Here is a 16,206-nt window from a genome sequence, read left to right as displayed (position 1 = left end):
TGACCTGGAGCAAGCGGCCCGGCACAAGCTCCTTGACCCCCAAGATCTCCGGCTGAAAATGTGGGGCCAACAAGATAGCCACCCCACTGGAAACACTGGAGAGGTGACTCATGTTGACCCCTCCTTGCCACTCCAGGAGCCACATGGCCTCGTCTCCTGGAACAGTGTGGGTTTCTTGCAGGAAGCACACCGCATACTTCCCGTCCCGAAGGACCGAAAAGTTATTAAATCTGCGGCTAGCTTCCCTGCTGCCGTTGATGTTGAGGCTGGCTATGGTTATCTTCATTTCAGAAGCATAAACCAACCCCTACTTATCAGTAACGGGGGAAGGAAGGGCGGCCGCTAGTCGACCGCCACTTCCTTCGCAGCCCAGTGAGAAACAACCGGAACTGACGCAGCTCGAGCGGGTTCACGCCCGCGTCCTCGCCCATGGTTTGTAGGTGACGCGGGCCGACCCGATGAGCAGCGTCAGCTCCGTCCATCTGTCGAGGGCCCGCCGGGTGCTGTGGCGACCCTGGCACGTGGCCACAAAGTCCCGGAGCTCCCTGATTGGAATATGAATGAGGGGGGTCCCGGCGAGGGTCGCGAGGTCATCCATCGCCTCATCGGCGAAGGAATCTACGTCCTCCTCCGCCCCTACCACCGAGTCACCGTCCTCCTCCGGGGGGTCGCCACTGGTGGCCGAACCGTCCGCCACGCAGTGCGCATCGGGCGACCCGGCCGCGAAGGCTGGCCCCGCCTCCGCCCGGATCCCACCCCCAGGATCGGTAGCGGAGGATTCCTCCCTGGGCTCCTCTAGGGGCCCGGGCCAGAAGACGGCGGCGGATCGGAGACCCCCTCCGCCCCAGGCGCCGGGACGGCCGGAGAAACCGGAAAGACGGGAGAATACGTGGACCCGGCCTCCTCCAAGTCGCCCGGCGCCAGAGACACAGACAGAGGGCCCTCCTCTGCTACGCCACCGGCCTCCGACCCAGCAGATGGGGTAAATTGTTGACAGATCTCGACGAAGTCGAGCAGCAGCTGGGAAAAGTCCGGGCCGCTCTGGGCGAGCTCATCTTCCACGAGCTCGCCCGACCAAGACCCCAAGCCGCCCGACTCGTCGATGGGCAATTCCACCGTTAAGGGGTCAATCCCTGCCGCGGGTTGTTCCGCGACCCCCCCCACAGGCAGGGTCTCGTCCCCATCCCCGGGAGGCACAAACTGGGCAGACGCCTCTGCCTCAGCCTTCCCAGGGACAGGCGACCCCTGCCGTTCGCCCGCGATTGTGTCAGCGGTGGGGTGGGGCGCAGTATCCGCGGCGGGCGACGACTCCCCCCGACTGGAGCGACCTTCCTCCTCCCGGTCCTCCTCCTCGTCCAGGGGGCCGCGCCTTCTCTTGAGCGCGGAGGGGTAGAGGGAGGCCTCCATTTCTTCAGGGGCCTCCCCTGCTCCCTGCGGTGGAGCGAGTTCTTCGGGTCCCCCGGGCCCGAGCACGGCCGCAGGTTCTAGTGTAATCGCCTCGGCTGTCGCGGCCACAGCCTCAGGCACGATGTCCCCCTCACCTCCGCACTCCGCGATCAGTGCGATGACACGCTCGGGCGTCAGGGGCTCCAAATCAAGTGGGACCCCCTCCACGGGGGGATCCACCCTGCCGTTTTTGGTCTTGTACCGCGCCTTCTTTCCGACCGGACCTCCCTCCTCCCCCCCGCCGGAGGCCTGGATGGCGATGGCCTCCGACGATGACCGCGCCCCGGTGGCATTTGTTTGGGAGGGGGCACGGCTAGACCCAAAGGGAGGAGCGGCGGCGGCGCCTGCTTTGGCCACGCCAGTCACCCTGGCGGCTTTAGAGGCGGGGCAGTTTTTCTAAACGTGCCCCACCTCCTTACCGGCGTGGCACCGCACGCCGTCCATTGTCCAGAAGATGCGGTACGGGGTCCCCTCGTGGAGGACCGTGAAGGCCCCGTCCGTGTCCCCCTCCAGCGCCAGCTGGATAAAGGCCTGGCGCCGGAAGGAGAAGACATGGCGAAGGCTGCTCTCCCGGAATCCGAGCAGCATCGGAGAAATCCCCGACCTCACCTCCCCAAGTTGGAACAAGTGGGGGAGGAGGAGCTCACCGGCGATAAAGGGCGGGACGTTTGATAGAACGAACATCTGCGCGGTGGCCTCAAGAGGGTCCACCGGCAGGAAGGTCCCGCCCACGGTGAGCCCCTTGGCGATGGCCAGGGCCACCGCCCGCTCGGACTCCAGGAAGAATACAGCCTTCCCATACATTTTCGAGGCGGCCACTATGGCCGGAGGGCCGACAACCCCAGCCATAGCCTTGACGCACGCCTCGATGGTCATGCTGGGGTGGGTGTAGCTCTTCACCCCAAGCTTCTTAGTCATTAGCCGGAACGGCGACGGGTCAGCAGCAGCAGTGGGAGCAGCCGAGGCTTTGGCCGTCGCCGCCGCATATGTCATCGTTGGCACCTCACCGCCAAAGAAGTACTGGCCATCATGGGGTGGTTCTTAAAAAGAGCTACACACACCCCAACTTCGTCACAGGCCTGGAGGTTTTTAATGGCCTCGGAAAAAGAGTCCTGAGCAGGGGGAGTGTAAATGTACTGGGCCAGCTCTCCCCTTGATGGAATAAATTGGGAGGGGGCCCTGCCTTCCCTCTGCTCAATTGGCAATAATAGAATGAGAAAAGAGGTGCCTTTTGGAGAGGCAGAGAGAGGACAAAGAGAGAGAGAGAGGGGGGGAGGGAAGGAGGGGGGCCGCAAAGGCAGGGTCCCCACTCAATGATGGTAGACGGTGGGTGGGTGTCGGCAGGGTGTACTCCCCCAATGGAACTCACAAAGTCTTTAAGCTATAAGCTGGTCTTCGGGCCCGGGGAGAGGATGTCTTCGCCTGGGCAGGCCGGAGAACGCCCAAGGTCAGCCCACACCAGGTCTTCACGATGCGCAGGAACAAGCTTCACCTGGGCAGGCTCCAGCCAACCCAGGCCAGGCTTTCGGCCCGTCTTCTTTTCCTCCCCCCGCCTAGAATGCAAAAGTCTTTAGGGGGAATACGCAGAGACACCCACCTGCAGATGTTTGAGTTGCAGCTCCTCCCCTCCTTCCAAGTGGAGCTGTTTGTATCCTCTCTCCCTCTCCTGGGCTGGAGGCTGAATTGGGAGGCAGTGCTGGAAAAGGCCTCTCCCGTTCTAATGCTGGCCTCCTCCTCTGTCCTCCACTCCTTCCTCTCCAGGCACCTCTGTAGATGATGTAGATGGGTGAGTGTGGGTAGGTTGTAGTAGTGGTGGCCTGGGGTCACTCCTTCCTTCCACTCCACTCTACTCCCAGGCCAAGGCAACCACACACTCTCTCCCCACAGCAGCAGCAGGAGCAGCTGAGCAACACAACCTGCTCCTCTGACTGCAAGGACCAGACTGAGCTTGTGAGGGGGCCGGTAAGTAGCTTCACTGACCCCTAGATGGCACCTTCACTGGTTGGTTCCTCTTTTTTCGAGACAAATAAGTCAAACAAATAAACTGTAAACAAAACTCTAATAACTCTAGGGACAGGCGACCCCTGCCATTCCCTCGCGATGGTGATAGCGGTGGGGTGGGGCGCAGCGCCCGCGGCGGGCGACGACTCACCCTGACCGGAGGGACCTTCCACCTCCCGGTCCCCCCCTCGTCCCGGGAGTCGCGCCTTCGCTTGAGCGCGGAGGGATAGAGGGAGGCCTCCATGTCTTCAGGGCCCTCCCCTGCTCCCTCCAGAGGAGCGAGTTCTTTGGGTCTCCCGGACCCAAGCCCGGCCGCAGGTTCCGGTGGTCCCGCCTCGGCGGTCGCGTCCACGGACTCAGGCATGGGGTCCCCCCCAGCTCCGCACTCCACAAACAATGCCGCGATGCTCTCGGGCGTCAGGGTGTCCATATCAAAGGGTTCGCCCTCCTCGGGGGGACCCACCCTACAGTGTTTGTTCTTGCCCAGCGCCTTTTTTCCGACCGGACATCCCTCCTCCCCCCTGCCGGAGGCCTGGATGACGTTGGCCTCCGACGACGACCGCGCCCCATTAGCTTTTGTTCGGGAGGGGGCGCGGCTAGACCCAGAGGGCGGAGCAGCGGCGGCGCCAGCCTTGTTCGCGCCAGTCACGCTAGGGAGGTGGGGCACGTGCGGAAAAACTGCCCCACCTCCCTACAGGCGTGGCACTGCACGCCGTCCGTGATCCAAAAGACACGGTACGGGGTCCCCCTATGGAGGACCGTGAAAGCCCCGTCCATCTCCCCCTCCCGCGCCAGCTGGACAAAGGCCTGGCGCTGGAAGGAGAAGACATGGCGAAGGCTGCTTTCCCGGAGCCCGAGCGGGATCGGGGAAATCCCCGACCTCACCTCCCCAAGTTGACGAAGGTGGGGGAGGAGGAGCTCAGCGGCGATATAGGGTGGGACATTCGACAGGACAACCCTCTGCGCGGTGGCCTCCAGCGGGTCCACCGGCAGGAAAGTCCCACCCACGGTGAGCCCCTGGGCGATGGCCAGGTCCACGGCACGCTCGGACTCCAGGAAGAAGACAGCCTTCCCGTACATTTTTGAGGCGGCGGCTATGGCCGGAGGGCCGACAACCCCGGCCATAGCCTTCACGCACGCCTCAATAGTCATGTTGGGGTGGGTGTAGCTCTTCACCCCGAGCTTCATGGTCATTAGTCGGAACTGCGACGGGGCCGCAGCAGCAGCGGGAGCAGCCCCGGCCTTGGCCGCCGCCGCCACATAGGTCATTGCTGACCTCATCACCGCCAAAGAAGTGCTCGCCATAATGGGGCGGTTTTTAAGGAAGAGCTACACACACCCCAAAAGTCACAGGCCCTAAGATGTTAATGGCCTCAGTAAGTTTGTCTTTCCCAGAGCAGAGGGAGTGTAAGTTAACTGGCCCGCCTCTCCCCCTGATGGTATTAATTGGGAGGGGGGCCCTTCCTTCCCTCTGCTCAATGGGTAATTGAAAAAGTAAAAGAGGTGCCTTTTGGAGAGGCAGAGAGAGGACAAGGAGAGAGAAAGAGGGGAATTGGAAGGAGGGGGGCCGCAAAGGCAGGGTCCCCACTTCAGGTGTTGGTCGGTGGGTGGGCATCGGCTGGGTGCACTCCCCCGATGGAATAAAAAAGTCTTTCCCGATGGTCTTCGGGCAGGGGGAGAGGATGCCTTCACCTGGGTAGGCTGGAAAAAAGCCCAGGCTCAGCCCACACCAGGTCTTCTTGGTATGGAGGAAACAAAACCTCACCTGGGCAGGCTCCAGCCAACCCAGGCCAGGCTTTCGGCCGGCTTCTTTCCTCCCCCCGCCTAGGATGTAAAGTCTTTAGCGGGGAATGCACATAGACACCCACCTGCAGATGCTTCGAGTTGCAGCTGCTCCCCTCCTTCCACGTGGAGCTATTTGGTCTCCTCTCTCCCTCTCCTGGGCTGGAGGCCGACTTGGGAGGCAGTGATGTAAAAAAAGCCCCTCCTGTTGGAATGCTGGCCTCCTCCTCTGTCCTCTCCTCCGTCCTCTCCAGGCACCTCTGTAAATGATGTAGGCTGCTAGTAGTAGTGGTGGTGCTCCCCACAGCAGCAGGAGCTCAGGAACAGCACAGCCTTCTCCTCTCACTGCTGCAACAGGATGATGCAGGCTGCTAGTAGTGGTGCTCCCCACAGCAGCAGGAGCTCAGGAAGAGCACAGCCTTCTCCTCTCACTGCTGCAACACAATGAGCTCCTCTGAGGGTGCCGGTCAGTTGCTTCACTAACCCCTAGATGGCAGCTTCACTGGTGGGTTTCCCTTTCTTAATTGACTAGTTTCTCCCTTCTTTGTGTAGACCAATAAACATTAAACAAAATAAACCATAACTAAAAGTCTAACAACCCTTTAAATAAAACTTGACAAATCAAATTAAAATTTGGTTGTTTGAACTAATTATGCACTCCAGTCCCCGCGGCGCCAACCGGTCACGAAATTGCTCGAGCGCGCCATTGGACACCGCGTGCTCCATCTCTAGGGCCACCCGGGCGTGAACATGGCCACGGAAGAGAGGGAGGCAATCCGGTTGGACGACCCCCTCGACCGCCCGCTGCCTGGACCAATTAATGGCCTTCTTGGCCAGGCCCAGGAGCAGGCCCACGAGGAGGTCCTCCGACCTGCCCGCTCCCCTCCGCACCGGGTAACCGTAGATCAAGAGCGTGGGACTGAAGTGCTACCAAAATTTGAGGAGCAGCCCCTTCAAATAGTGGAAGAGGGGCTGCAACCTCCCACACCCAACATAAACGTGGAACACGGACTCCTCCAGACCGCAGAACAAACAGGCGGCCTGGGAGTCCGTGAACCAACTTAAAAACCTATTGCACGGGGCTGCTCTGTGCAACACCCTCCAGGCCAAGTCCCCAATAGAACAAGGGAAGACTCCCGCATGGAGAGCCCCCCATTGGGGACCTCCGCCTCCGCCGGAAGGTAAAACGGCACGCCACGGCGTGTCCGGATGGCACGCGAAGATGGCAAAGTGGAAGGTGTGCAAGAGCAGCCCGTACAGGAAACCCCTCCGTGCAGAATGAAAAGGCACGGAGGGCATCCCCTCGAGATGGCTCAAGTTGTGAGGCGCCAAACCCCGAGGGGAGCTTTGGGGCATGGCGCCGATATGGAATTCCGTCCGAACGGGAGTAAGCTCGGGCGGGATCGCCCCACGCGCTTGAGCCGCCTCGATACACCTCGTGGCGCCGGGGCGCAACCTCGCCTTCACCGCCTCGATGGCATCGACCGCGAGCCGGACGTTGTCCCACGACATACGCCGCGCCAACTCCTCCGGCGCCATCCAGCCCGCTCCTCCGCCATCGAGTAGGTCCCCGACTCTAGTCACCCTGCCAGACACAGCCCTCCGCTCCACCAGCCACCCGAACTCACGGATGCGGAGGTGCAGATTCCTGAACAGCGGCTCTCGAAGGACAGCCGCCATTCCTGACGGGGGAGAGCTCCGCCTGGAGTCGACGGAGTTCCAAACCCATAGCAGTTCCTGGTAAAAGACAGGCAGCTCCTGCAGGCTGGCACGCCTGCTGCCCACTTCCAGAAACAGGAGCTGCATGTCGTAATTGAGGCCGTGTAGCTGGCGGAAGAAATACGTCGCCAGCGCACACCATCTGGGAGGATCCTCAACGTACAGGTATCTCTGCAGCGTCTGAAGACGGAAAGTCGCAGCCTGGGTGCGAAGGCACAACAGCGCCTGACCGCCCTCCCTAAGCGGGAGACTCAGAACCGCGGAAGAGACCCAGTGCCTCCTGTTGTCCCAGAAGAAGTCGACGAGCTTCTTCTGTATCTTGGCGACAAACGCAGGGGTGTGGATCAGAGTAACCAACTGGTACCACAACATGGCGGCCACCAGTTGGTTTATGACCAACGCCCGACCCCTGTAGGACAACACTCGGAGCAATCCTGTCCAGCATCCTAAGCGAGAGGTGACAGTTCGCCGGCCAGGCATCCTCGGCAGGGCTGAGGTAGACTCCCAAGTAGAGGAGGTGTGTAGTGCTCCAGGCAAAGGGCCTGAACTCCTCCGGCAGGGAGTCCACCCGCCACTGACCCACCAGGAGTCCAGAACATTTCTCCCAGTTGATCCTGGCGGAGGATGCGTCCGAGTAAATCTGCTGGCATTCCCGCATCCTCCGCAAGTCAACGGGATCCGTGACCATGAGGAGCACGTCATCGGCGTAAGCCGAGAGGACCACCTCCACGCCCGGCCCTTGCAGAGCCAGTCCCGCCAACCTCTTCCGCAAGAGCGCAGGAAAGGCTCTACGCAAATGGCATATAACTGGCCGGACATGGGGCATCCCTGACGCACCCCCCTCCCGAAGCGAAGGGGCGCCGTCAAGGACCCGTTAACTTTAATCAGACACTCCGCGGCAGCGTACAGAAGTCGGATCCGGGCGACAAAATGCGTCCCGAACCCGAATGCGCGCAGAGTCCCGAAAAGATACTCGTGATCCACCCTGTCGAACGCCTTCTCCTGATCCAGGGAAAGGAAGGCGACCGACAGACCAGCCCTCTGGGATTGGTGGACCAGGTCCCGGACCAGATGGATGTTATCATAGATGGTCCGGCCCGGGACCGTGTAGGACTGGTCGGGGTGGATCATGTGGGCCAGCACGGCGCCAAGGCGAACAGACATGGCCCTGGCAAAGATTTTGTAATCCGTGCTGAGGAGGGAGGCCGGGCGCCATTTCTTAAGGAGGCGGAGATCACCCCTCTTAGGCAGCAGGACAATCACCGCCCTGCGCCAAGAGAGGGGCATCTCCCCGGTCGCCAAACATTCCCCCAGGACCCGCACGTAGCCGCCCCCCAGGACGCCCCAGAACGCCCTGTGGAACTCAACGGTCAGCCCTTCCAGCCCCGGGGACTTCCCCCTAGAGAGCTGGCGGAGGGCACCGGACAGCTCCTCCAAACTCAGAGGAGCGTCCAATTTTTCAGCGCCCTCCAGGCCGACCTTCGGCAGGTCCTCCCACAGAACTCTGCGCGCGTCCTCGCTGGACGGATCCGGAGAGAACAGAGCCCCGTAATAGGCGCGGGTCTCCGTGCGGATTCCCTCCAGATCTGAGACCAGAGATCCGTCATCAGCCAGCAGATTCAAGAGCTGCTTACGGATCCCCCGTTCTTTTTCCAGTGAGTAGAAGAAGGGGTAGCCGCATTCCAGGTCCCGCAGGAACTGGATCCGCGGCCTCACGTACGCGCCTCGGGACCCGACGAGCTGCAGGTCCTTCAGCGCGCCCTTCTTCTCTTCGTACACCAGCCGCAGGGCCGGGTCCTCGACGACTTGACCGAGACGGGACTCCAGGTCGAGCACCTCCTTCTCCAAATGCCCGACCCGGGCCTCCCGCCTCTTGGTCGACCCCTTCGCGTACTCCTGGCAGAAGAGACGGATGTGAGCCTTGCCCACATCCCACCATAGCCTCAAGGAGGGGAAGCCCCCCTGCTTCCTTCTCTAGCCGGCCCAGAACCGACCGAAGGAATCCCGGAACCGCGCGTCCTCCAGCAGCCGGTTGTTAAAGTGCCAATACGCGGACCCCCCCCACGCGCGCAGTGGAACGAGCTCCGCCCACGCCAGGTGGTGGTCCGTGCATGGCACCGGCCGCACGGAAGCCGCCGGAACGCAGGAGACGTATGCCCGCAAAATGTAGAGGCGGTCGATCCTGGACGCTCCTCCCCCAGACCTCACGTAAGTGAAGGCGCTGGAGTCGGGATGGAGATTACGCCAGACGTCCACCAAGTAGAGGGACCCGACCAGGTCCCTCAACTTCCCCATCGCCGCCGGGCACGGCTGGGTACCCGTGCGGTCCCTCGCCTCGAGGGCACAATTAAAATCCCCCCCGAGGATGACGCACTCGCCCGCGTCGATGGACCCCAAAAGAGTGGACACTTCTTCAAAGAAGCACGCTTGCTGCGCACCGGCCCCGGGGGCGCACACGTTCACTAGATGGAACGGCACGCCCCCCAGGCGAACAGTGACCTGGAGCAAGCGGCCCGGCACGAGCTCCTTGACCCCCAAGATCTCCGGCTGAAAATGCGGGGCCAACAAGATAGCCACCCCACTGGAAACACTGGAGAGGTGACTCATGTTGACCCCTCCTTGCCACTCCAGGAGCCACTTGGCCTCGTCTCCCGGAACGGTGTGGGTTTCTTGCAGGAAGCACACCGCATACTTCCCGTCCCGAAGGACCGAAAAGTTATTAAACCTACGGCTAGCTTCCCTGCTGCCGTTGACGTTGAGGCTGGCTATGGTTATCTTCATTTCAGAAGCACAACCAACCCCTACTTATAACTAACGGGGGAAGGAAGGGCGGCCGCTAGTCGACCGCCACTTCCTTAGCAGCCCAGTGAGAAACAGCCGGAACCGTCGCAGCTCGAGCGGGTCCGCGCCCGCGTCCTCGCCCATGGTCCTGTAGGTGACGCGGGCCGACCCGATGAGCTGCGCCAGCTCCGAACATCTGTCGAGGGCCCACCGGGTAGTGCGGCAACCCTGGCACGTGGCCACAAAGTCCCGGAGGTCCCTGATGGGAATTAGAATGAGGGGGGTCCCGGAGAGGGGCGCGAGGTCATCCATCGCCTCCTCGGCGACGGCATCTAGATCTTCCTCCGCCCCTACCACCGAGTCCCCGTCCTCCTCCGGGGGCTCGCCACCGTCTTCCAAACCGTCCGCCACGCAGTGCGCATCGAGCGGCTCGGCCGTGATGGCCGGCCCCGCCTCCGCCCGGATCCCACCCCCAGGATCGGTAGCGGAGGATTTCTTCCTGGGCTCCTCTAGGGGGGCCGGGCCAGAAGACGGCGGCGGTTCGGAGACCACCTCCGTCCCAGGTGCCGGAACGGCCGGAGAGACCGGAGAGACCGGTGAATACAAATACCGGGCCTCCTCCAAGTCATCTGGCGATGGAAACACAGACAGAGGGCCCTCCTCTGCGACGCCACCGGCCTCCGACCCAGCAGACGGGGTGAAATTTTTACACACCTCGACGAGGTCGAGCAGCACCTGGGAAAAATCCTGGTCGTTCTGGGCGAGCTCGTCCTCAGACGACTCGCCCGACCCGGTCCCCTGGCCGCCCGACCCGTCGAGGGGGAGAGCCACCGTTAAGGGATCTATATCCGCCGTGGGTTGTTCCGCGACCCCCCCCACGGGCAGGGTCTCGTCCCCATCCCCGGGAGGCACGAGCTGGGCAGACGCTTCTGCCTCAGCCTTCCCAGGGACAGGCGACCCCTGCCGTTCGCCAATGGTGTTAGCGGTGGGGTGGGGACCTTGCACCTCCCGGTCCTCCTCCTCGTCCAGGCAGTCGCGCCTTCTCTTGAGTGGGAGGGGTAAAGGGAGACCTCCATTTCTTCTGGCGCCTCCCCTGCTCCCTCTGGCAGAGCGAGTTCTTTGGGTCCACCGGGCCCAAGCCCGGCCGCAGGTTCTGGCGTTACCGCCTCGGCGGTCGCGGCCACAGGCTCGGGCACGAGGTCCCCCCCACCTCCGCACTCCGCGATTATTTGAATGACGCGCTCGGGCGTCAGGGCCTCCAAATTCAGGGGTACGCCCTCCGCGGGGGGACCCCCCAACGGTTTCTGGTCTTGTCCCGCGCCTTCTTTTTGACCGGACCTCCCTCCTCCCCCCCGCCGGAGGCCTGGATGTCGTTGGCCTCCGACGACGACCGTGACCCGGTAGCGTTTGATTGAGAGGGGGCGCAGCTAGAGCCGGAGGGAGGAGCGGCGGCGGCGCCAGCCTTGGACACTCCAGATGACTTGGCGGCCTTGGAGGCAGGGCAGTTTTTCCGAACGTGCCCCACCTCCCTACAGGCGTGGCACCGCTTGCCGTCCATCGTTCAGAAGACGCAGTACGGGGTCCCCCCGTGGAGGAACGTGAAAGCCCCGCCCGTCTCCCCCTCCCGCGCCAGCTGGACAAAGGCCTGGCGCCGGAAGGAGAAGACATGGGGAAGGCTGCTTTCCCGGAGCCCGAGCGGGATCGGAGAAATCCCTGACCTCACCTCCCCAAGTTGACGAAGGTGGGGGAGGAGGGGCTCACCGGCGATATAGGGCGGGACATTCGACAGGACAACCCTCTGCGCGGTGGCCTCCAGCGGGTCCACCGGCAGGAAAGTCCCACCCACGGTGAGCCCCTGGGCGATCGCCAGGCCCACCGCCCGCTCGGACTCCAGGAAGAAGACAGCCTTCCCGTACATTTTTGAGGTGGCGACTATGGCCGGAGGGCCGACAACCCCGGCCATAGCCTTCACGCTCGCCTCAATAGTCATGTTGGGGTGGATGTAGCTCTTCACCCCGAGCTTCATGGTCATTAGTCGGAACGGCGACGGGGCCGCAGCAGCAGCGGGAGCAGCCCCGGCCTTGGCCGCCACTGCCGCATAGGTCATTGCTGACCCCGTCACCACCGAAGAAGTGCTCGCCATAATGGGGCGGTTTTTAAGGAAGAGCCACACACACCCCAAAAGTCACAGGCCCTAAGATGTTAATGGCCTCAGTAAGTGTGTCTTTCCCAGAGCAGAGGGAATGTAAATTAACTGGCCCGCCTCTCCCCTTGATGGTATTAATTGGGACGGGGGCCCTTCCTTCCCTCTGCTCAATGGGTAATTAGAAAAAATAAAAGAGGTGCCTTTTGGAGAGGCAGAGAGAAAGAGGGGGATGGGAAGGAGGGGGGGCCACAAAGGCAGGGTCCCCACTTAAGGTGTTGGTCGGTGGGTGGGCGTCGGCTGGGTGCACTCCCCCGATGGAATAAAAAAAAGTCTTTCCCGATGGTCTTCGGTCAGGGGGAGAAGATGTCTTCACCTGGGTAGGCTGGAAAAAAACCCAGGCTCAGCCCACACCAGGTCTTCTTGGTATGGAGGAAACAAAACTTCACCTGGGCAGGCTCCAGCCAACCCAGGCCAGGCTTTCGGCCCGTCTTCTTTCCTCCCCCCGCCTATGATGTAAAGTCTTTAGGGGGGAATGCACATAGACACCCACCTGCAGATGTTTCGAGTTGCAGCTCCTCCCCTCCTTCCACGTGGAGCTGCTTGGTCTCCTCTCTCCCTCTCCTGGGCTGGAGGCCGACTTGGGAGGCAGTGATGTAAAAAAAAGCCCCTCCTGTTGGAATGCTGGCCTCCTCCTCTGTCCTCTCCTCCGTCCTCTCCAGGCACCTCTGTAAATGATGTAGGCTGCTAGTAGTAGTAGTGGTGCTCCCCACAGCAGCAGGAGCTCAGGAACAGCACAGCCTTCTCCTCTCACTGCTGCAACAGGATAATGTAGGCTGCTAGTAGTGGTGCTCCCCACAGCAGCAGGAGCTCAGGAAGAGCACAGCCTTCTCCTCTCACTGCTGCAACACAATGAGCTCCTCTGAGGGTGCCGGTCAGTTGCTTCACTAACCCCTAGATGGCACCTTCACTGGTGGGTTTCCCTTTCTTAATTGACTAGTTTCTCCTGTGTTAATTATTTAACTGCCTTTTATCTGGTTTATTGGTTTCACCTGTTTTTGCTTGTATTTAAGTTCTGTGGTTTCTGCCCTCTAGGCTCAGTCCTGACAAGGGAGTTAATCTTGACAAGGTGCTCTGTCTTGACTAGGTGCTCAGTCTCGACAAGCCTGTTGCCCTGTGGTAGCTTGCCTTGACAAGCCGGTTGCCTGAGTGGTTGCTTGTCTTGAGCTCCTATGTCTATAACTGTTTATCTGTGTTATGTTTTGCTTGTATTTAAGTTCTGTGGTTTTTCCCTTTGTTCTCGGTCTTGACAAGTTGCTCAGTCTTGATAAGGTGCTCAGTTTGGACAAGCCGGTTGCCCTGTGGTAGCTTGTCTCGAGCTCAGTCTTGACAAGCCGTTTTTTATTTTTTATTCATTGATGGGATGCGGACGTCACTGGCTAGGCCTGCATTTAGTGCCCATCCCTAATTGCCCTTGGTAAGATTGAGGTGAGCCGCCTTCTTGAACCGCTGCAGTCCATATGGTTTAGGTACACACACAATGCTGTTAGGAAGGGAGTTCCAGGATTTTGGCCCAGTGACAGTGAAGTAACGGTGATACAGGTCCAAGTCAGGATGGTGTGTGGCTTGGAGGGGAACTTGTAGGTGGTGATGTTCCCATGTGTCTGCTGCCCTTGTCCTTCTAAGTGGTAGAGGTCGCGGGTTTGGAAGCTGCTGTTAAAGGAGCTTTGGCGAGTTGCTGCAGTGCATATTGTAGATGGTACACACTGCAGCCACAGTGTGGCGGTGGTGGAGGGAGTGAATGTTGAAGGTGGTGGATGGAGTGCCAATCAAGTGGGCTGCTTTATCCTGAATGGTGTCGAGCTTCTTGTGTGTTGTTGGAGTTGCACTCATTCAGGCAAGTGGAGAGTATTCCATCACACTCCTGACTTGTGCCTTGTAGATGGTGGAAAGGCTTTGGGGAGCCAGGAGTTGAGACACTCGCCGCAGAATTGCCAGCCTCTGGCCTGCTTTTGTAGCCACAGTATTTATATGGCTGGTCCAGTTCAGTTCCTGATCAATGGTAACCCCCAGGATGTTGATAGTGGGGGATTCAGCGATGGTAATGCCATTGAATGTCAAGGGTAGATGGTTAGATTCACGCTTGTTGGAGATGGTCATTCCCTGGCACTTGTGTGGTGCGAATGTTACTTGCCTCTTGTCAGCCCAAGTCTGAATGTTGTCCAGGTCTTGCTGCATATGGACACGGACTGTGACAGTATCTGACGCATCTCGAATGGTGCTGAACAGTGTGCAATCATCAGCGAACATCCCCACTTCTGACCTCAGGATGGAGGGAAGGTCATTGATGAAGCAGCTGAAGATGGTTGGGCCTAGGACGCTGCCCTGAGGAACTCCTGCAGTGATGTCATGTGATTGAGATGAATGACCTCCAACAACCACAGCCAGCTTCCTTTTTGCTAGGTATGATTCCAACCAATGGAGAGTTTTCCCCTTGATTCCCATTGATTTCAGTTTTGCTAGGGCTCCTTGATGCCACACTCGATCAAATGCTGCCTTCATTTCAAGGGCAGTCACTCTCACCTCACCTCTTGAGTTCAGCTCTTTTGTCCATGTTTGGACCAAGGCTGTAATGAGGTCAGGAGCTGAGTGGCCCTGGCGGAACCCAAACTGGGTGTCAGTTAGCAGGTTATTGCTGAGTAAGTGCCGCTTGATGGCACTGTCGATGACACCTTCCATCACTTTGCTGATGATTGAGAGTAGACTGATGGGACGGTAATTGTCCGGGTCGGATTTGTCCTGATTTTTGTAGACAGGACATACTTGGGCAATTTTCCACATTGCCGGGTGAATGCCAGTGTTGTAGCCTCATGGTAGCTTGTCTTGAGTTCCTATCTTGACAAGCCGGTTGCCTATGTGGTAGCTTGTCTTGAGCTTCTATGTTTGTACTGTTTACCTGTGTGATTCTAGTAAAGTACCTTTATTTAAGACTGCATACCTGCTTCTCGCCTCGTCTGTCTGCACTTCGGTCCAGAACCAGCCTCACCCGGACAGCACGGCCCCGTGACAGCCACCCTGATGTTAGGACTGAGCCAGTATGGACCCAGCAGCGATGGAGGAATTTCGTTCTATTCTCGCCCGTTAAGGTGCTTTCCTCGCCCTTCCTGCATCCCTTCGGAATATAATCCATTGAGCGTGCTAACTCTGGAAAATGATGGCTCCGTCGCTTATGAAGATTATGATCATATGATCGCTATGACATGTGCCTGCCGCTAGTGGATGAGGAGGATGATTTTGTCTTGAGATTTCAGAACATCTGCAGTTCGTGCTCAGTCGGAATGGGAAATATCATTGCTTGAAAAGCCAAGAAAATTCGCTATGTGTACTAATACAGACTCTTTCATTTTTGACTTCTAGTTCTAAATGCCCAGGAGGGTGTGTGGCTAGCTACCTTTGTACACGTGTGACTGTGACTTCGGATTTATCAAGTTTGAGCCTTTTAAGTCTTTTTCCCCTTTGGGTATCCATACCACTATAATACAGAAGTGTGGATAATTTAACCATATGCTCTATTTTTACTTAAATGATTTTTCTATGCCTTATGTCTTTATAATGAAACAAGGGCCATTTTATAATTGTCTGTTTCTGGTTATGTGCTTTATGGTTTGTTTTGAGCAATGTTTTGCTGTTTGTTTGCTCTCATGTTGCTGGTTACCCAAATTGCAGGAGGTGTATTGGCCATTTCACCACTGCTCTTGGGCAGCAAGCTTTCTGGGTTCTTTTGTTTTGCTAAATGTGCTCTTGGTAGTTCTGTCTTGAGTAATTGATTTTGTGTTTTGTTTTTAAATGTTTGAAGCTGAGTGTTTTAAGGTAGAGGCAATGACTGTGCTAAGTGACGCTTTTTTGGCTGTACAGGCATGGAGTTTTGTACACCAGGACCACGAATACTGCCTTATCAGTCCTTTGGTTCCTGCTTCCAGACTCCCCTCCCGCCCACCCACCCCACATGATTGAAGGTCAGCAAGCCTACACTGTCCGTCGCCTCCTTGATAGTCGCTGGGTTAGGAGGAGCGTTCTATACCTGGTCGACTGGGAGGGTTATGGTCCTGAAGAGCGTTCCTGGGTTTCAGCCTGGGACATATTGGATCCTGAACTCATCAGGGATTTTCGCCGTCGCCACCCTAATCGTCCAGGAGGAACTTCAGGAGCCGTTCCTAGGGGAGGGGGTCCTGTGAGGGTGCCGGTCAGTTCCTTCAGTAACCCCTAGATGGCACCTTCACTGGTTGGTATTCCCTTTGTTAATTGACTAGTTTCTCCTGTGTTTATTATTTAAC

This window comes from Somniosus microcephalus, unplaced genomic scaffold (assembly GCF_052327205.1).
Source record: "Somniosus microcephalus isolate GS21.2 unplaced genomic scaffold, FLI_Smic_1.0 scaffold176, whole genome shotgun sequence".
NCBI lineage: Eukaryota > Metazoa > Chordata > Chondrichthyes > Squaliformes > Somniosidae > Somniosus > Somniosus microcephalus.
This window is presented reverse-complemented; position numbering follows the sequence as displayed.